The sequence below is a fragment of the Varanus komodoensis genome, unplaced genomic scaffold (genome assembly GCF_004798865.1).
Source record: "Varanus komodoensis strain SLA01 unplaced genomic scaffold, ASM479886v1 scaffold1, whole genome shotgun sequence".
Classification (NCBI taxonomy): domain Eukaryota; kingdom Metazoa; phylum Chordata; class Lepidosauria; order Squamata; family Varanidae; genus Varanus; species Varanus komodoensis.
In genome coordinates, this window is record NW_025335268.1 from 79,037,589 (window position 1) to 79,059,605 (window position 22,017).

A 22,017-nucleotide genomic window follows, 5' to 3' on the forward strand; every position below is an offset into this window, starting at 1 on the left:
ACATCATTTTTTGGTGTTAATTCTAGAAGATGTTGAAGCCTTCATAGAACTGGTCAACTTCAGCCTCTTCAGCATCAGTGGTTGGGGCATAGACTTGGACTACTGTGATGTTGAATGGTTTGCCTTGGATTCAAACTGAGATCATTCTGTCATTTTGGAGATTGTATCTCAGTGCTGCTTTTCCCACTCTTTTATTGACTATGAAGGCTACTTCATTTCTTCTGAGGGTTCTTGCCCGCAGTAGTATACCTGATGGTCATCTGAATTAAATTCACCCATTCCTGTCCATTTTAGTTCACTGATTGCCAAGATGTCAGTGTTCAGTCTTGTCATGTTTGACCACATCCAGCTTACCTTGATTCATAGATCTTATATTTCAGGTTCCTATGCTGTAATGGTCTTTGCAGCATTGGACTTTCCTTTCACCACCAGATACATCCGCAACTGAGTGTCCTTTTGACTTTGACCTAGTCACTTTATTCTTTCTGACACTACTAGTATTCATCCTCTGCTCTTCCCCAATAGCACATTGGACACCTCCTACTTGAGGGGCTCATCTTCCGGCATCATAGCCCTTTGTCTGTTGATACTGTCCATGGCAAGAATGACAAGAGTGGGTTGCCATTTCCTTCTCCAGTGGATTACGTTTTGTCAGAGCTCTCTGCTATGGCTTCTCCATCTTGGGGCGCCCCTGCACGGCATAGCTCATAGCTTCATTGTGCAACACAGGCCCCTTTGCCATGGCAAGGCAGTGATCCATGAAGCTGTTTTAGCTATATGATGGTAAATAAAAATTTAAGAAACATCACAGTGTCATTGTCTCGGAGCTGTTCAGGAAATAAATACCGGCATACAAATGGATCTTTTGATCTACATTATTATGATGTATCTTCATCTGACCAGGCTGTTCCTACTGAAAGTAGCTAGCTGGGGATGATCAAAAGTGTATTCAAGCACAGCTGCAGGTCACCCAACTAGGGAAGGCTGCTATAAAGTGTGCAAGCAAGGCACTCTGTGGTCATGCCTCTTTTTGCTGTGGGGCCTGAGCTGAGTATTAAAGAAATTATGGCATCTCTGCTGGCTCTGCTGGACTACAAATCCCCCCATTCCTTGCTGTTGGGTATACTTGTTGAATCTGCTTGGAATTGTAGTCAAAACAATCAAGATTGTTGTATCAGCTCCTCAGTGCTCTTTTCCCCAGGCTTTCCATTGAAGGGACTGCAGGGAGATAGAATGGGGATTTGGGAAGGGGTTTTTGGAATCTCACAGAGGTCTTCTCTTAAATTTAAGATGATCTGGCCTTGGCTAAGACCTGGAGAAGCATCTTTTATCCTATTGTGAGCTCTTCAGTACAGGGATGTGAAGAATATGTTGGAAAAGCATTTTATATGTGTAGGTTTTGGTTTTGTTCCTGCTAATCCACAGCACAGAGTTAAAAGGGGATAAAAAGGACAAGTATTTCTTTAAGAACTCTGAAACTCTAAACAGCTGGAGGTTGTCTTAACAAAGCAAACATAAAAATGGTACAGTTGTGCAACTGTCCAGCGCTTTTTGTCAGCCATTTCTCTGTGTGAGAAACATGACGTGCCTGTGATCAGATAGTGGGAATGTTTTCTTCTACATCCCTGAGTCACTTGTAAGGAATGTTAAGATTAATGTACCAGATGAATTCTGTCACTGCAGCAGTAATGGGAATAATTCTGCTTTTGATCTCACCATGCAATTTTTAAAGCAGGTATTTAAAGAGTTAGAGTATTGATTTCAGTACAAATCTATTTCACGCTTTGGTATTTATTGCTTGACTCTTACTGGAGTACTTTCCTTAGCCAGTACAGAGTTTTGCATACTTTGTTCCTTTGTTCCTAGAAACAGCCTTCACATTTATATGCTAGTTAATCATGTAAACTTAACAGACACTCTTAAGTTTACACAACTCTGGCTTATCACAGACCGAATTGAACAGGAGGTGTACTGTAGCTCAATCTGCTTTGTGTTTATTCAGAAGTAAGCGTGGTGTAATGGTTAGAGTATAGAACTGGGATTCAGGAATCTGGGTTAGCCCCTGTTCAGCCAGGAAGCTCACTAGGTGACCATTTCTAACTCTCATTCTAACCTAATCACAGGGTTGTTATGAGAATGAAATGAAGAGGACTGTATAAGCCACCTCAGGTTTCTTGCAAGAGGAAGAAAAGGCAGCGTATAAATGTAATGTAATAATAAATATAGTAAGTCACACTGAGTTAGAGGGAAGCCTTAACGAACTCTCTAAGCTGCTTCAGTAAAGCAGTGAGTATATTTACTATTAACATTTATATTCTGCCTTGTCTACAAAAAAGCCATCAAAGTGCTATACAGCACTTGAAATAATAACAACAAGGACATTGAAAACAGTATTGACATTTGCACACAAATATAAAATATGCTAAGAGAGCACACAAAGAAGGCAGCAAACAGATTTATATGAGCTGGTTGATGCCTTGGAGATGAAGGATATGCATCTGGCCATGGCAAATGCAGCTGTTGTTCCATTTCTTGTGCATAGGCTGTTTCGCTCCTTGTAAGAAATGGGCTGTCTGATTTATTTACAATGCTTAGAATCAGAAAATTTCCCTGCAGTATTAACCATCTCAGATAGTTTACGCTGCAAAATCGGAGGTTTGTGTCATAACAAATGAGTTTGGCAATCCTTTGCTCAAGTGCTAGAAAAAGGGGTGGTAGCAGGTGTCTTTATTAGTTGTGTCATGAAAATATGAGCACAATAGCAGACTTCATCTGCTGCACTGATCAAGTGAACAGAGATGCTGAAAGCCTGCATACACTGAAGAGGAAGCAAAAATTCATAAGACAAATTGTCTAAATCTTCATGATGTTGGAAGGCACATGCTTATGAAGAAACCTGAAATTTAAGTATCAGTGTTTATTAATTTGTTAGGAATGAGCCAAGTATGAGGGAATGATTTTTTTTGTAGGAGTTGCATATACAATATGTGCTTTAGTCTATTTTAGCATATATTGAGAATCTTTGATCTTCCACAAGTGATACAAGTGCCACGTGTATCTGTATAGGGCACCTATTTGTTGTTGAAGGAAGCTTCATAGAAATTAGGAAAGAGATTGCTTGAAAATCTAACAGGAATCAGCCTAATCAATGTAAAGCAAGGTGCAGTTAGTATCATAAAATAGCATTCTCTGAGCTGTAGCCAAAGTTAGTCCAACATTTGAATACATCTTCTCTAAGTAATTCTTCTGAGGGGTCATATGGAACTCTTTATCTGTAGACAGAAGAACAATGATCAGATATACTATAAATATGTTGCATGACATTTATTATGCAATGCTTATATAGTGTTCTGAAGGCCACATATAAATGTGCCAATTGCTTAATCATGTAGCTAGTGTGACTTAGACAAAAACAAACACACTTTCCTGCAAGGTAACCTGTATTAGTCTTCTACATGAGTAGCAGTCATGAGTAGCAAACAACATTTAACAGTCTCTTTAGATCTGAAGATATTTTATTGATAACATTCTCTGAGTTATTAGTGCAACCTTATTGCACTTTTAACACCGGTATGTACTGTGCATGTGACCAGTTACACCAGTACAGCAGTGCATGGATTGACACTGCCACACTTGCTGCTAACAGGCAAGCAGGATGAACAACTCCAGGTCCAAAGAGGAATTCAATATGGACAAGAATCTTATATCCACAGCACAATATAAGTGATGTCCTTATATTGCCTTTATGACGGGCTAAGACAGGAACTAGTCCAATTCATTAAAAACACAGGCATAGAAAGTAGACAGACAAAACTGACAATTTTAAAAGGCAGCAAAGGCACAATCCTGTGTAGGCTTAGACAGAAAAAGGCCTACAACTCACAGCATGGACCCTAAATGGCTTGCAAAATAAGAGTGGGTGGTGAAGCCTTCCTCTTTTGCCTTGAAAAATTGCATTGCTGCAAATTCAGGCTAACACTATTAAAATGTTTATATCTATCCAGCCTCATGGTTTACAGATTTTCTGACTTCCAAAGCTGCAGTGCTATTTCAGTCTTAGCTGAAGTAAGAAGCCGACAGGAATGAAGCCAAAGGCAAGACAGTACCCCAAAAGTCACCAAAACAGGTGTCCAGCAACTGTGGCTCTAAAAAAACTCCGTTTCTAGGCATGGAGACCTGTCAGATCATTAAATTGGTGGGACGATTGCTGCAAGCCAGGGTTATCCCTATTTGTTAATTGTGTGAATAAGCACATGGATTTTTTTTCTGCGTATACTATATTGAAGTAAGAACCCTGAATTTTCTGTAAGCAAGACAGATAAAGTTCATTTTGCTGCTAGGTTCCAGTCTTTTTAAAATCAAACCCTTTCAAATAAACCTCATTGTACAAACAGTTCTAAGAAAATTCTATAGATAGAAATTATATACACAAGGAGAAGTTCTGTATATTCAAACCATATGCTAGTGCCAGTAAGAGCCAGACATTTTATCACATTCCTTTTCTCTAGAGTGGTCATAGTTTTCTTGGAAAAGGCTTAGCTGTGTTGTATAAGGTCTCACAAATGCTGTATGTCTCAGTTCAAAGCAGCAATTAGAACTACAATTATCTTGTGAAGTGCTTTTAGTGTTTCAGATAAGAGGAAAATAATAGCTAATTCTAATGGAGTAGACATATCTGCTGAAAAATGGATTAGAAACGTGGTTGAACAGATTAAATTTGGGCAGTTTAAAATTAGGGCTTGTATATTTTGCTACTCCTTGTCTACAGATAAGGACCAACTGTGACACAGTTTTGATGTTATGTCCAGCCTTCCCGAAGCTGATACCCTTTTTGGAATTTGCATTTTGGAATACAACTGCCAAGGTTCCTTACTGTTAGCCATGCTCACTGGAGCTGGTAGGCTTTGATGTCTAAAGCATCTTGAGGGTACCAGCTTTGGGAAGACTGCTTTTACTGTAACAAGAATGATCCACACAGAATGAGCTCACATGCCCCCTTGCCTTCTGCATGGCTTGCCAGAAAGCTTTTGAAGGTTTTGTTCCTGTTTCTGCTTAATTGTAGCTGGTGTCAACCAAGCCAACAAACTGTAAGGAATATTAAGTTAACCATGGTTCATTTGAAACAAGGAAAGTTCAAACTATAGCTTGAAGTCAACAAGCTTCAAACGAACCATAGTTAATTTAATATTAACAGCTATGCAAAAGCTGGGTTGAGTAAACATGTAAGTAAAAGCTTCCAGACTCAGAGCTGCAGCAGGGGAGCAGCTCAAGAGCCCGAGGTTCATGAAAATTGTTCCTTTCCTGCTATTCTATGGATTCAGGTAAGATCGAGTCCCCCTCAAGTTCAGTGGCAACATCCAGCCCTCCAGCCATTGCCCCACCTATTTCCTCAACCACCAGTAATTTGATGCTTTCCCTGTTTTTGTGCAGTCCCCCTCCATCCATTCGAAAGGGTTGAAATGCATCTCAGTGGTAGTAAGCATTTAAATGAAGCTGGGCTGGTCATTTTGCCTCCAGCTCCTTTGCCTTGGGCTCCACCCACCACTGGAATGTAGTCCCTGGGAACGTCCTGAAAACAAAATTTGGCCCTCAGTTTGAAAGAGTTTTCCCACACTGGTTAAATATGGTGTCTAAGTACAGCCAGTAGTTCTGCACTTAGCTGAAAGTGGCATGTGGTCCCTGGAAAGTTGCATGTCTTTTCCCATGCAGAATGTTGTGTAACCATTGGCAAAGTGGGGCACACATCCAGTTTGCACCAGTTTATGTGTTCCAGATTTTGGCTGATCCTTGCATTCATAATCAAAGGACATGTCAGGATCCTGGCTTTCTGTTCACTCGTTTGTTTGATGTCCTGGTCGTCATCATCATCATCATCATCAGTACCTTTTGCTGCTGTTATAACTGTTCTTTGTTGTCTTGCTGATTCTTTTAACCTGCTTTTTCCTCCACAATTTATGAACACTGTTTTCAGCTTACCTGGTAATAGAGAACAGTCTTCAAGGTTTATCACAGTACAAAAAGTTGTTTTTGGTTAGCTTCTATGTGTCTATTATTTTAAAAAACAAAAAGGAACAAAGCTCATCAATAGCAGAAAGTAAGCACTGGTTGAGACATTGTACACAGTAGTTCACAATTGAAAAATTAATAAATTTTAGTAGGATTGTTGAGAGCTATTTGTTTAGGGACCTATAGTCTTAAGGGCTGATTCAGGTGGTAGTGGGTATACCCTTTAAGCAAATATTCCTAGAAAATTTGAAAGGAATATAGAATGCAAAGCAACTTTATCATTAGTTTGCTCCAATTCTCTGCAGGATCTCATTAGCTGTTGTAGCTAACAATCATGGATGTGATTAACACAAATATTTTTCGTGAAAGGATTCTAGATAAAGGGATTCCACAATATGAGATATGCCCTGCAGTGTAAGTCTTTCATACAACCTCTTTTTAAATTTAAGCTATCTTCAGGCTCTTCCTGTCCTGTCACTGGTGCTGTCTATATAGTATCAGTAATATGAGCCGCTACTTATTACACAATGCTGTTTCAGTAACAGGGTCTGTATGTACATGCATAGATATAGAATCGGCCATTTATTTAATAGTAAAAACAATAGGGCTCCTTCCCCAAATTAGGCAGCAGAGATGGAAAAAAGCTTTGGATGAAAACCAGGACTGAGTGCTCAGTTCCAGTACCAAAAATAAATTCCTTTTTGAGCATGTGCTCTAAGCTACCAGTGATCTTTCACTACAAGAATAAGATTGCCCTTCCTACAACATTGTTTCGCACATTGTAGTTTGAATTAAAAGAAGAAGAAAAATCAGCTGATCAGGCAGCCCACTGTCGACTGCAATTCATTTACTCGTCACCTACAACCCTGAAATAGCACATGGGTAATGGGTGGTTTATTAACCACACCAATAACCTATCCTGGCCAGGTCGGTTGACAAAACAAACCACTGTTAGGGCTTGAGTATCCAAAGATTTCCTAGCAGCGTCTGAGGCTTAAATAAGCCGTGGTAGACTGTAGTGATTTTATGAATACTATCAATGTAGATTATGAAAGCCTAAATCTGACACCACAGATCTAAATAGCATTTATATCCAGTATTTTATACCTTTTCAGAAAGCGTCTCTGTGCACCTGGGTGCTGCACATCAAATGTGCCAAACTGGTGAGAGGTTGGCAAGTTTTGTGAAGGTATGAATATGCTCATACAGAGCACTTGGATTTACTTAGTTTATTTTCTTCCTTGCTTTATTTAGCATTATAAAGCCATATGTGACATATTTCTACAGATGTCTTTATCATCTGTTTGTACAGCAATATTATGGGGTTTCCTCCTCCTACAGAACATGGCTTCAAAAGTCTGTTGTGTTTTTCATCTTATTTGCATATGTCTTTGTATGTATATGCAGAACTACAGGCTAAAACATGTTTAGGTTTTCAGCATATCTTGCCTCTAGACTAAACTGAAATAAGAGTGCAAAAATGCAGAGAAGTGATAGACTTAAGATGAGGAATTAGCAACAGTGCAAGAGTCAGAGATGAGAATAAAGGAATTCTTGTTTATTAGAGAAATATGAGATAGTTGCATAATATTTGGATAGGACTGGCAGATACCTAGTTAATATTATGGGGAGCAATGGGAAGGAACAAAATGTGCTGTACAAAAATAGGAAGGTGAGAGAAAGCAGGAAAACCTAGCTGAGTTAGAAGGAGAGATTAGGTTGTGGTCAAGGCTGAGGAAAGCAGGGCTAACTTTGCGAACAGGGGATGACTTGGGTGATTAAAGAAGTAAGGAAGAAACAGAGAAAAAGAAGAAATTTGGAACACAAGTATTACCTGTTCCAAGACAGGAGGTAAGATGGCTTCTTGCCTGGGGAGGCAAGAATTTGTCTTCTCATGTCATATAATAGGGATTGTTATATGAATCTGAAATGGTGAAGTAGAGGCAATGAAGCCCTAGAGTATCTTTTTCACAGTCAGAATCTACACAGCAATGCAGTTCCCCCTCATGGCCTGATAGAGAAGGTAGCCTGAATGAACAACCCATACTTACATATGGGTGGACTGCCTTAAATCCTATATGAATGTCTACAGAGAAAAACAATGAATATTTCTAGGCAACTATGTGATGCATCATCAGTGGCCACATAGTTCCCTAGAGATAGTCACAGCTTTTTGTTAGAGATATTCACTAGAGATTGAGATTTGCTGGAGATAGTCATGGCTATCTGTAGAAAACTACACAACATATCTCTGGTAGACTACATAATGAGTTTGGCGATGCAACATCAGTGGAAGCCTAGTTGCCTAAAGATACAGTATTCATAGTGTCGGCTTGAGCATATCCAACCCAGTGTGTGTTGGGGCACATGCAGAGTACATAGTTCTCCTTTGGTTTTTCTTTAGCATTTGCCCTTGTAACCATGCCCTCAGCTGCTACAGAGCCATTTATGGTGAGAGGGATAAAATGGCTGTACAAAAAACCTTTGAGGTCTACATCAAGAAAGTTACTCCAGTGGTAACTCTCCCTGCCTTACCAGCAGCACAATCAAACCCTGACTCTCCAGTATCATCAATACTGAGTACATCATCATTAGTTAATATTGGGCTTAATGTTACCTCAAGAATGTTCTAAACAGTGTTAAGGACTGTTTCTTTTGGGTTTTTTTTTACAGTATAGTATACTGGCACACATACATGCAGATGCCCTCTCTCTTCAGTACCTGTAATTACTTATAGTATTATTACATCATCATAATTACAGTGCTGTATAGTTTTTAAAATACCTTAGTGAATATGGATTTTTTTCTTAAGTGTGTTATATGCATAGAAAGGTAAAATATATACAAATACTAAGACAAACATTTGGCTTACTCGTGATCTGACTTACATAAAAATTAGACTTAAGGACATTCTCAGGAACAGAATTCATCTTTAACCTGGGGACTTCTTCCACTTTCAAGATGGCACCAGATTTGTGGGTACTTGCTGTATCAGGGGCACTGCAATTATGCAGATCAGCTGGGAACTACAGGAGGGTCTGTAAAAAGTTTTATCAGGCCTTTGCAACAACAACACAAACCTTTGTAACAGTAATGTCATGTTCCTGATTTGTTGGCTGCCCACAGTCTGGCAATGTCTTCACTCATGCCTTGTCTCCTACCTAGTTTTGACTCTACCTTTGCCTCTGTTCCTGTCATGCCTTCTCAAAATCTTGCTTGTCCCAACTCTGCCTTCAGTAATGGACCTGCCATGACTGGTTGGTATCTGACCCTTACTTGTTTCTGACTCCTCCTTTGGTTCTGGCCCTACGATGTCTCACCAGGTTCCCCATCTGCCTCCATCACCCAGAGCTTCAATTAAGGATACCTGATGCTTATGTCTCATAATGGACATTAGCCCGTACTTTGAATACTTCTGGTTAAAAAGTTGTGGGCTGTGGGGCGGGGATAAGACATTGGTTTCCCTAAAAATCTGATTTGCCTAAAAACCAGGAGTGAAATAGCAGATTCTGTCACGTGAAGAAAATGGGGAAGAGGGTAGCAGGCTAACTTAGCAGCAGAGCAAAGATTGAACATAACACACCATAGGAAATGAAAAGGCCAGGATTCAACACAAAGTCTTAGCAGAAGATATTTCTAATATGTTTGGTTACTTGAGAGAAAAGTTTCTTGAGATTTGATAGGAGAACAACATCTAAACCATTGGTATCCTGCCCTGGGTAAAGTCACAAAAGTGTTCAAAAAGTGGTTTTCATGTATAAATTTTGGGTGTAAAACATTCTCCTCAATGGCTGCTGTGAGTGGTAATGCTTAGAATGACATTTAGAATGTTTAGAATAAGTTCTGTTGAGAATGACTCATTGAAATAAATGATCTTCCGTTAGCCAGAACTAACTTTTCCTATTGATTTCATTATTTACTTTTTCATTATTTATTTTTCAATTTATATCCTGCCTTTTTCCTACAAAGGGCTCAAGGCAGCTTACATCATTCTCCTCCTCCATCTTATCCCCACAACAACCCTGTGAGGTAGGTTGGGCTGAGAGCCTGTGACTGGCCCAGAGTCACCCAGTTGGCTCCATGGCTGAGCGGGGACTAGAACCCAGATCGTCTGAGTCCCAGTCCCATGCTCTTAACCACTACACCACCCTGGCTCTCACTGGCTCTTCATTGTGTCTGTTCTGACTATGGTTAGTGCTGGTGATAAGGTATGAGAAAGGCATAGTGCTTCCTCTCAGCAGGAGTCTGGGGTAGACTTTTAAAATCAATGCCTTTTGGGTTTGCAATGTGGCAAAAGGTAAATGTCTGCATATTTGATGGGTTTCCTGCCTCTTCAAACTAAGGTCAATCACCATCTGTTGCATATACTGAGTGGGGATAACTAGGCATCAATGAAACATGGCTTTCTCATCTTGGTTACCCAAGTCTCTGCTTGATTCACCTTTCTAGACAAAATAGAGAGTCCTAGAATCAAAGGGCACAGTATAGTTAAAGCAGCTGTAAGGGGATGATTTTGCCGTAGACATACAAACATGGATAGATATTTGGACATGTCATTCTGTGCTGTTAGCAACTCCTTTCAGCAGCTGTTCTAAAAAGTGTTATTAAAAGCTGGCCTTGATTCAGTCAGCTATTATATAGCCAGAGGGACAATAACCTGACGCTAGGTAGCTGGTCAGAATGAGTCATATGGCAACATCACAGAGGTCAAACACATTTTGGCAGATTCAGGTTCAGCCTTGATTACACTGTCTGAAGGCATCCAGTGCACTGTTGAAGCAGATTTTATTGGATGAGTTTCAGTTAGTAGAGATGTTGACAAGATGTGTGGAAGACTGTGGCCTGGAAGGGTGCGGAACATGCGCAGCATTCCAGTGTGCTGCACACTGCCGGAGAAGATTGGTAGTGATTTACAGGCTGACTTTTGGAGAGGTTGTTCCCACCACCAGTCTTTTAATGGAAAAGTCCATGATAAGCTCTCAGGAATTCTTAGAAACATAAACATAAACTCTAGCAGTTTTGAATGCACAATTTTATTCCCTGTACTTCAAATGCAGAAAATCACCAGTAGCCTTTGAGAAACGTATTCCAACACAAACGTTCTGTTACAATTACCCTGCTCTGTAGCAGTTAGTGGTTGGGTGATTTTGGGTACTTAAATGGTTCTAGTTAATTAGTAGTGACTGCATGTGAGGGGGACAATTGTTAATGCTAGGTTGTGTTTACTTGTAAAAGCCCAGCAGTTGTGGTGGTTTGGTTTTCCTGACCTTGTCTTGGACAGCCAGCAATTCTGATCTGTGGTTTTATAGAAGGATCTGTTTCGTGCCATGCGTTTACACAGCATGCATCTTTTACATATTGGTCAGTTCCTTGTCCTCTTACAAATAATAGACTGGATGTGTGCTTTGAGATTTTTATTAATGGCTACATAGTGATGAATACTATGCATAAAGATGTGGTGTATGGGCACTGATTTTGCCATAACGTAGTGCCAATAAAAAGTCTACTCTTTTTGCAAGCATTGTAAACAGCAGCATTTTGCTACATATAAACACAGACTATCTCCTTGGCATGTGCAACTTCTATATGATATGCAACCAGCCTAGTTTACTTGTTTCCTCCATTCTAAGATGGCATACAAATGAACAATATTTTATATATGGTATTTTCCTACATGTGCTAAACTCAAAATGGTTTTTAAACCCTTTTAAGGTCGTCTAGCTTCCATTCTTGTTTTCTGATTTGGGCTTCCTAGCTAACAAAGCAGTATTCTCCAAGAATGGCTCAAACCCTCTTTCCTCTCCAGCCAAGGAAGAAGAACGAACAAATTTAAGTTTCATTTGTGATATTGCACAAGACATATTGAATATCTTGCTGCAAAAAATTTAGGGCATTTTCTTGTTTTGGCTTCAGTAGTAGTTTTCTGATGAATGAGGAAAAAGATGTATGTTGGCTAATAACTGGCTTTGGTCTTAAGTGTTTCTTGAAGAGTGATCTATGGCCAACTGGTATACTGCAGCACACTTATATGTTATTGGCAAAAATACTAAGGAAAACAAGAAGAAGCACAACACAGTTTTTGCATGCTTCAACTTAAAGCATACTCAGTGGCTATGTTTGCAGTCTGTGATATATGATCGTTTATCAGTAAGACACAAACTATGAGTTTGTACATTCTATTCTCCTATTTTGAGGAAATACGTTTCACTTCCCTTTTTATTAACTGCAGTTTAGCGTTACACCTGAACCCTAAACTGAGGTTAATCTTCCATATAGGCTGTTGAAATAAGCCAGATTTGTAAATGCTTTTATTAACTGCAGTTAATAAAAAACAGGAGTGAAAGCTCCCAGTTTATTTGCATCTGTGTCAGAGGAGGAGAAAAGAAATATGCAAGGCCATGGCTTGCTGTGGCTTGTTCGTGTAACAATAAATCACAGTTTGTTGTCATATCAAAACTCAGCCAGTCTGTCTCATACCCAAACCTAGCAATTATTTCTGTTCTTTCACACAATGCATTCAGTATAGCCTCATCAGAGCACAAATGAACTTCTAATTTTGTGTATTGTATTTCACTGTATAAAAGTGTAAGAATGACCCATAATGTGTCTTAGTTGAACTTAGGAGAGGTCCTTAAATCTTTTGAAAAGCTGCCTACTGAGGTGCAAATGGTACAATCATGCATGGCTCAAAGAAAAGCAGTAAGTTTTAGGATTAGAGGCGTAATGAAGCTTGCCAAATGTCTTGGCTTAAATAGTGAATACTGAACAGGGGTGGGACAATGATGAGGAAGCACTACAGTTTGGGGAGGGGAGATGCATACTGGCCTTTCTGAGTGATGGAAAGGTGCTTCAGCAGGTTGAAGAGCAGGGAATAGAGGAGGCTACTGTCCTCTCCATTGGTCTGGCTGAGCTCCAAAGCTATGCTTTCAAGGACGGTTGTCAATGTGCCCTTCTTAACAAAAGCACTAAAGTCTACAGTGCTAGATGTTATATTTCCCAGCTGCTTTAATCATTCATGTCTTATGTTCAGTCATAAGAACATAAGAAAAGCCATGCTGGATCAGACCAAAGGTCTGTCTAGTCCAGCACTCCATACATACAATGGCAAACCAGCTGCCCACATCTGGATGGGTACAAGACCTCCTCCTGCCTATTCTGTTCAGTACCTGATGTAAATGAATAGCCACATTGGTTACTTGGTTAAGAGCCTTTCATAACTTACAGGGGTCATCTCTGGGCACTTGGTATTAAAACTCGCAATCGCTACAACTTCATTGTTCTATGGAAATGCTTGTCATTCTTCCTCTGTCATATTCTATGACAACAGTTAAGAAAACTAATCCAGCTTTTCTGCATTTAATAGCATGCATTTAATGTTCCTTTAATACTCATTACCATCCAGCAGTCCTACTGCCACTAGGTTTCATGCTTCTGATATCTTTGAGTAATTCTTTATTGTTGACCTTGATATTGTCAATGACATGCTACTCAGAATGATTTTTTTCATTTCTTAATGTCTGTTTACATATCCTTGAGCAAGCTCATGCTTTTTTGTTTTCCTCATTTGGGCAAAACTTTCATTTTAAAGCATCCATTTCCATTTCTCTCTATCATTTCTTTTATTCTGTCTGCTGTTTATGTAACACTGTCCCCTTATCTATTTGTATCAGATACAGATGGGTCAGATACAGAGCATGGCTGGCTATCCCCTACCAGCTAGAATAGCTGGCATCAATTCCACTGCATCATTCCAGACACAGGGAAGAGATGAAACAATATGGATTTAGTAACAAGAATGCTGATATCTCCAGTCAATGGCCTCAGTTGAGTGTTAGGTATTTCCACACAAAAATGGAAAAGGGGATAAACTGTAGGTATTTCCTCAGAAAAATGCCAGACCTTCTGTGATAGGTCTGCACTAGGTCTTCTGAATTTTTATCAAGGTTAAAACACTTAGTTTGTGGTGCAGGGTAAGGGTCAGTTGATAGCTTGAGACAAAAGAAATATATATAATAAAAGCTAGCTTCACCTAAACTAGTTAAAATATGTTAGGGAACTTTTTAAAAAAATCCTTTTCTTTCAACTAACTAGAATGTGTTTTAAAGCATTCATATTGTGTTTTATGTCTCTGTTTGATCACTTGTCTTTTTTTTTTTAATGAGAACAAACAACAGAAACAACATCCCGGTGCGGTTTGATTTTGGGGGAGCTACTTTGCTTTCACAAGGGACTGCAGGTGGTGCAGTGGTTTAAACCGCTGTGCCGCTGGGCTGGTTGATTGAAAGGTTGCTGGTTCAAATCTGCACAATGGGGTGAGTTCCCATTAATCTGTCCCAGCTCCTGCCAACTTTGCAGTTCGAAAGCATGCAAATGCAAGTAGATAAAAAGGTACCACTTCGGTGGGCAGGTAGCAGTGTTCCATGCATGTTGCTGTTTAGTCATGCTGGCCACATGACCACGGAGACTGTCCACGGACAAACATTGCCTCCCTTAGCTAGGAAACGGAGATGAGCACCGCCCCCTAGAGTCAGGCATGACTGGACTTAATGTCAAGGGGAAACCTTTACCTTTACTTTGCTTTCACACATGTGCTGACATTCATTCATTTTAAAGTGGCATTTCAAGTGATCCTGCACAATTATTGCTGCAGAAGGAAGTACTTAAAGAAGCATACACAACTGTTAATGTCTGTTCTCCTCCTTCCTATTTCAGTTGAGTCATCTATGGTTGTGAAATGTGTCCCATGAGCTGCTGTTTATAGGAATATATAAATGGAAAGGGGAATCTAAAAGGTCTTCCTCATTAATCAGCAGAGTAGAGGAAGTTAATCTCCCCCCTCTTTTTTTTTTTTTAGTCATCACAGTGATCTTGGCTTTTGTTTTATGTTGCCTTTTCCCTTTTATTAAAACTGTTTGTTTTTCCAGTCTATCATAGTAACCTGATCATATTCCTTGCCGCTGGTTCTTCTTATTCCTCCCTGTTTGGTACCACATAATGTCCCATTGCTTTGTGCCTAGAAGTGGCATTGGGTCTTTCCAGATTCAAGGCTTCTGCTGGAGCAAAAGGTCCGCTTGCCACTGCACCAGCCTGGGAAGTTCTTTTGCAAGTTCCTTGTGTGCAACTTTGTGTCCATTCAGACTTCAGTCAGCAAAAGGAGGAATTGCAAAGAAATTGCTGTTATGGGCAATGGATAGAAATGGTTTCCTTTTGATAAATTGTAAGATCATTTTCAAGTAAAAGTTTGCTCGCATTTCTTACTTATATTTGGCATACATAGAAGGTGATTAGTGATGAAGTTAAAGGATCAGAAACACCCAGGCCTTCAGAAAGGTTTTGCTAGGTGAGGGTTAAGATAGATCGGTATTTAATAGATATTGCCTTATGATTTATATGCATTTCTATCCCTGTCATTTGGATTATTTAATTTGGATAATGGAATTTCTGTCCCTGTCATTTGGATTATTTAATTTGGATAATGGAATGCGCTCCCTGGAGAGGTGTGCCTGGTGCCGAGTTTATAGTCTTTTCGGCACCAGGTTAAAATCTTTTTATTTAATTGCTATTTTAAAAACTAATATTTTATGATTGAATAGTCACTCTTTTTGTTTTTTGTTTTTTTGTTCTTATATAATCTTATATTGATTTTTTTATTTATAAAGATTATTTTATTGTTTTTAATTGTATATATTGTGAGCCATCCAGAGATGCCATGGCATGTGGTGACGGCATACTAAAGTTTTAAATAAATAAATAAAATTTGTCATAATACACAATTTCTTGAAATTTGACTTCCTCAGTGGATGGAAAACTAAGTGAATTTAAACTCTCAGAATACAATCTGACTGCTTTTGTTAAAATTGCTAATTCAGTAATGGAAGCAGTGTGCTTTGGGGCAGTTCTGTATTTGTTCATTTTATGGCACAATCCTAACCATGTTTACATATCTAGTAACTAGTACTTTCAGGATGCCCCAGCTATTGTGGTTGGTTGAGGGATGCTGCATATTATGTGGCTAATTTTTACCTAAACATTCATAGGGTTGCATTCTTAATTGGTAATTAATGAAATGGGAGGGGGAAAATACGCAATGCAATTGACTTCCCTTTTCTCCACTTCTTTGTCCTTTGTGTCTTTCTGACCAAGCCTGCATGATCACGCAAACCCACCATGGCTTATGTAAGCTACTGTACCTTTTGGTCTATACTATCAGCTACTTTGAATATTCATCTCCCGGTGGTGGTGGTGGGGAGCTGCCATTGATTGTTGTTTCATCCAAACCCAAGCAGCAGGGGTTGTTCGATGTTTAAGTAATCCTCAAAAATGCTCATGGTCTATTTTGTGTATGTGTGTGCATGAACATGCTTTTCAGTAAGAGAGAGAAAGACTGACAATAGGTGACATTCTTACTTGTTGCTTATAATGTTCTTTCCCTGATCACCTTCCTCAAGAAGGTTTAACTGTCCAGTTCTGGCAGGTCTCCAGGATTGTGTGCAGGGTTAACTTCAAAGTACTGGAGCCCATGTTATACTTCAAAGACATATTTGTTGTTTGATATGGGCTATTGTAGTGATGAAAGTATTTCTATTTCCTTTCTCACTTTCTAATGTAGTATGTTCGCTGCAGATAGTATGAATTTGTTCCCAGACTGGGTACATGACAAAGTATATACTTGGAGGCTTATTTCCAAATAAGTTTATATAAAATGAAATGAAGAGCACCATCATTTCCAGTGAGTATAACTTTGCAGAGCTTCAAACATACTTTCAAGCTCCACTGTAACTCTCTGTGGTATGTCATTCTATGGTCTGTTTAAATAGTTTTAAATAGCTGAAAATCCTTTGACTATAAATATATTACAGCAAAAGTTAGGTACTGCTCAGAATCTTTTGGGTCATACTAATCACCAGCTAGAGTTTTCTGACATGACCCCTTGTCCAAGTAGCTCCAGTTAATTATGGCTTTCTATCTTTTGCATATTTCAGCTTCATTTTGTGCATTTCACTTTGTAAAGGATGTTTTCTTGACTATCTTAAGCATGGTGATAACTGGGTAACATTTTGGCAGGCTATGGAAGAAATGTATAGATATAGGAAAATCCAAGTATGATAAATCCAAAGGTGACGAATGATTCAGCCTTGCATTAGCAGCCCTGTCCATCTGTTTCAGTCCCATGAGTGTGGCATCATTCAGTCTTATGGGTAAATAGTTTCAGTGATGCCAGTAATACTTGCAATAACAATGATGCTTAAATAATAATACAACCATGGTTGTTTTATTTTATGATCTGCAACTGAAGATGTGCACTGGGTTTCACTGTGCTTCAGGTAGAAGAAAATGGGCCAGACTGTTCTGCCTCCATTTAATACATTACTTTTCTAAAATCTCATGCAAGATTGGGTGCCTATCTTTTTATTCTTAAATCATTTTATTGAAATTATTTAAGTTGTTTAAACTGTTTTAATGTTATATAGTGGGATTTTATACTGTATTTTATCATATTTGTATTTTTATTGTATCCGTACTCATTATTATACTTAGGACAAAGTGTTTTCATCTGTGCAGAGACCTTTGGCTATTGGGAGGTATAGAAATGAAAGTACTACTAAAAATATCTCATATGTATTTAAATGAATATATGTGTGTATTTGAGATTCAATACTTCCAGAAACTTGATCAATTCTTATTTTAATGAATTAACTTATTTAATATCCTACGCTTCCATTTTAAAAAGGTACCCATTGTAGCTAACAATCAGTAAATTACTAAATTGCAGAAGAAATAATTGGCTAAGTCCACTCCAATATAAATGAACAAACACAACTACAGTCAGATAAAATCTATTAGGCCTTTCCCAATCAAAACCTTCTGAATCAGGGACATTCTATCCATTTTCTGAAGCCATGGAGGGAAGGTATCCAGCAAACTATGGAAACCGAGCATCCTGTTCCTTTCTTCAAAATGGTCAGACCTTGGAGAGTGTTCCAGTTTTTAAGATGAATTTGCCAACTGAGACTTGTTAGTCATATCTGAGGGTAGATTAATGAGACTCTACAAAATACAGGGTGTTTCATAAAGTACACAGTTTTTAAAAATGCAATAAATGAGCCAAGATCGAAGCAAAATTCTTTTTTTTATTTAATTTCATTCAACATATACTTCAATTTAATAATGAAAAATGATATCGAGCATATGTCCACTTTCTCTGCAGGCAGTCATCCGATCATTGAAATTAATGATAACTCTTTCACAGACGTCCCTGTTGATTTTGCCAATTACCCGTACAGTTTCGACTGGGCAATTTTCTGGTTGCAATTGACCCAGGTTCTTCGGATTTCTGCACTAACCTCGAAACTGTTGTTGTGGTAGGGGCATTGTCACATCCAAAGATCATGCCAAGTTTACAAACAGTCTCTGCGTAGCTCTCCCCATTTTTGTAATGAGTTTTCACAATAAGAATGCATTGCTCGATACTGAACTGCTCCATGGCTACTAAATGGAAAAACGACAAATGGTCTTCTAATTGGAGTGATAATAGATAACGAAAATGATAGGAACAGTGCTGACAATCTTCAAACAAAAAATACCGTGCAATCAAAAACTGCATACTTTATGAAACACCCTGTAGTTACAGTTTAGTTTATGGCAGGTTAATAGATGTTCTCCTTCATGGTCTCTATGCATCACACATAGGAACTCTGCATGTGTGCTTGGAGCTGAATCGGGAATCTTATATACATTTCTGTTGGCCTGTCAGAATAGTGGCAAGCCTTGCAGGCTGAGATCCAACCGCACACAGTTGTTCTTTATTTCCCCTGCTTGAACAGCATTGACTCTTAAGGGGAAAGTGCAGTCATCATTCAGAACAAACATTCCACGCAACACACACACAGTTCAGTAGAGCCTCCCAACATTAATATATTAGTATTAATACGCTTAAACTTCAGTTTATTCAGTTTATTCAGTTTATTCACCCTCATCTGGCTCATCACTGCTCCATTTCCAACCCATTCCAAAGCAATTGTTACAATGCAACTTTCCACAAGTGTAGATGCTTTGAGAGGGAAATGCAGTCAGTATGGCTTATGGACCCAAATGTTGGGAGTTGTGGTCTAAGACATCTGGAAGGCACCAGCTTGCCAAAAGCTGGTCTAATGCCTTTCATTTCTAAATCGACGTTGCATAGAATCTAATTAAGAACAGAAGCAATACCATGCTGAATCAGACTAAGGGTCCATCTAGTCCAGTATTCTTTCCACACATTGGCCAACCAGCTGCCCATGGGACACACACGAGTAGGAACAGAGTGCTGTGGCAGTCCACTGGCCATGTTCCCCAGCAATTGGTGTATGTAGACGTGCTTCCTCTGATACTAGTGATACCTTACTGCCGTCTGGGCTAGCAGACACTGGTAGTCCACTTCTGCAGGGGCTTGCCTAATGCCTTTTTAATTCATCCCAAATAGTGGCTATCACTACATGCTGTGGAAGGGAATGCCATAGTTTAACTAATCTGCATGAAAAGTACACCCTTTGATCTACAATTCTATGTTCATGTAAATGCAGGACTGTTCTAGCACCTGATGGGTCATGATATAGAACTATATTTCACCAGTTGAACAAATTTATACTACTGGTGCTTTCTGAGAGAGACGAGTAGAAGATAGATGAATATATCTAGCTAAGAGTTTATTAAATTGAATGAATATAAGAGAATAGAATGGTTTTGAGTCAGATGTCATCATGCTTAGAATCCATTGAAATTAATGTGATTTAAATTAATCACCAAATTTTAGTGGTTTATTCTTAAGCATAACCAAGCCTGGATTGAACCCAATATTATAGCTTTCCCTTGGAAATCATTCCCAGTAATGGGTGGTGTTGACTAGGTTAAGTTCTGGGAACAATGACATATTTTAAGCTTTTGGAAGCAGAATCTGCTTTTTTTCCACTGGCAAAAAAAGGATTCCTGGCTCAAAATCAACTGCCACTTCCTTATTAATCACATTCTTTTTCCCTTCCTGTTCTCAGATATAGTGTGACCTAGTGATGAATTCTGATCACATTATGATACATTTAGTATTTGCAACCGTACATGAACAATCTGCATTTTAGAAGTAATATTTATATTAAAATGATTTATTAGTAGTTATTTGAAAGACTATTTACTGCTTTCTTCCATGGTTACTAATCAGTGGTAGTAAGTTCTGTGATTAAAAATAACCAAATTAATCAACCCCCCCCCCCACCATAATAGATAGGAAGATTGAGAATGTTAACCTGCTGGTTTCAAAACTTATGTATGTGATACCCTCACTTGTTCCTTCAAACACTTGTTCTTTCAAAACAGGTAAAGGCAAGGTATGCAGCTATGAGCTGCATGAGGAAAAAAAACATGCAGCCAGAAAATTAGTGCTCAGGCAGCTTCACAGATTCACTAATCTCCTGAAGCTCAGATGGTGATGGGGCTGTCCAAATCCAGATGCTTAGCAGGAGGGATCCAAGGGTTTCTCTGTAGATTTAAACACTTTCTGTAAACCTGAGCAGTATTGTTCTTCCGTAAAAAAGGGATATTGGTGTCTTTTCCATTGCAAGTATTAGTAAGTCTTATTTTTCTTGAACTTCCCTTGTTGTTGGATTTCAACATTAGTATATATCACTTTTCACACAGGGTTTTGTAGACGGGCATTATTTTGAAATTTTACTGTTGTTCGAGACCATGTGTTGATTTAAGTGCATTCTGGCTTGGAAATATTGCTTATGTATCTTTAATTCTATAGATTTTGTTTTGAATTTGTTTTCCTTTTGGGTTTTCCTTTGTTTGCAGTATTTAACCATGTTAGCGTTATATTGTCTTTGACTGTACTGTATTTATGCCTTTACTGCATTTCTTAAGTTCTTGAAACAGTAGATTATGTTACTGACTGATTTTAGAACTTATAATTTATCTTGTGAATCTGAAGGCAGACTCAGGGTCAAAACAGGCAGTATTTTAAAGGAAAAAACTGCTCACTTTCTTTTCCTCTGAAGCATGCATGGTGTGGACCCTTGAGCCATGGTGGGAACCTAGCATCACTATTCTGGATTAAAAATTGCACATTTCCCACTCCAGATGAGTCACAGAGTTTGTGTGTGTGTGTTTGTGTTGGACCCTCTAACCCCCTCGTTAGGATCCCAATCCAGATTGGACTCCCTCAGCCTACACTAGGGTAGAAATGGAAGCCACACCTGTAAACTAGTATCTGTTTTTGCTCTTAACAGAATTAACCACATCAACAGAGGTCTGTTTTTGTTTTTTTAAGTTGACCCTGAATTATAGGAAAGGGTTGTTTGCATTGTGTTGCAACGTACAAATTATCAGTATTATTTCTCTTCAACAGAATAGACTGTCTTGTTCTCTGCAATTGCTATTGTAGGGTTTGATCAGTTAAAGTACAGTTTTTAAGCTTTTTAAATAAACACATCCCCCAAATATTGATTAAAACATATTTATTGTTTGCTACATTGTATTTGTTTGCCTTTTAGCTATAGCTTTCTCTAAGAACATGGTTTAATGAAAACATGCATCTCTGACTGCAGTAGGAGGATGAGTTCTTGAAAGCAAGAAGCAGTGCCTATTTTTTCCTCCTTTTTCTGGTTTCTTGACTCCTTTAATCCTGGAAAAAAGAGAGGGGAAGAGGTTAAATTAAAACCAGATTCTTACAGAAACCTTATCATGATTGTTGGGATTGCTTATTTCATCTAGTGAAATACAAATCACTTTAATGCCTAAATAAATGAATTTTAATATTTTAGAGAAAAGCTATAGGCTAAAGTCCTAGCCGCCACACAGTGCTTATATAGAGAGACCCCTTTGGAAAATTGCTGATGTTTTATGCCTTCTCAATGAAAGATCTTGAATTATACATGAATAGATTTATTTTCATCTGAGATATAACATGATATATCACTTGTCAATGGATATATGATATGGCAAATAGTAGTGCTGCTGGAGTTAAATTTCACACACAATTTT

General features: G+C 38.6%; 1 protein-coding gene across 3 annotated transcripts in view; it reads left to right on the forward strand.

Annotated features, from left to right (window-relative positions):
* Positions 1–22,017, forward strand: part of ARHGAP6 (Rho GTPase activating protein 6) — a 269,620-nt gene that overhangs the window by 146,583 nt on the left and 101,020 nt on the right. The window lies entirely within an intron of this gene.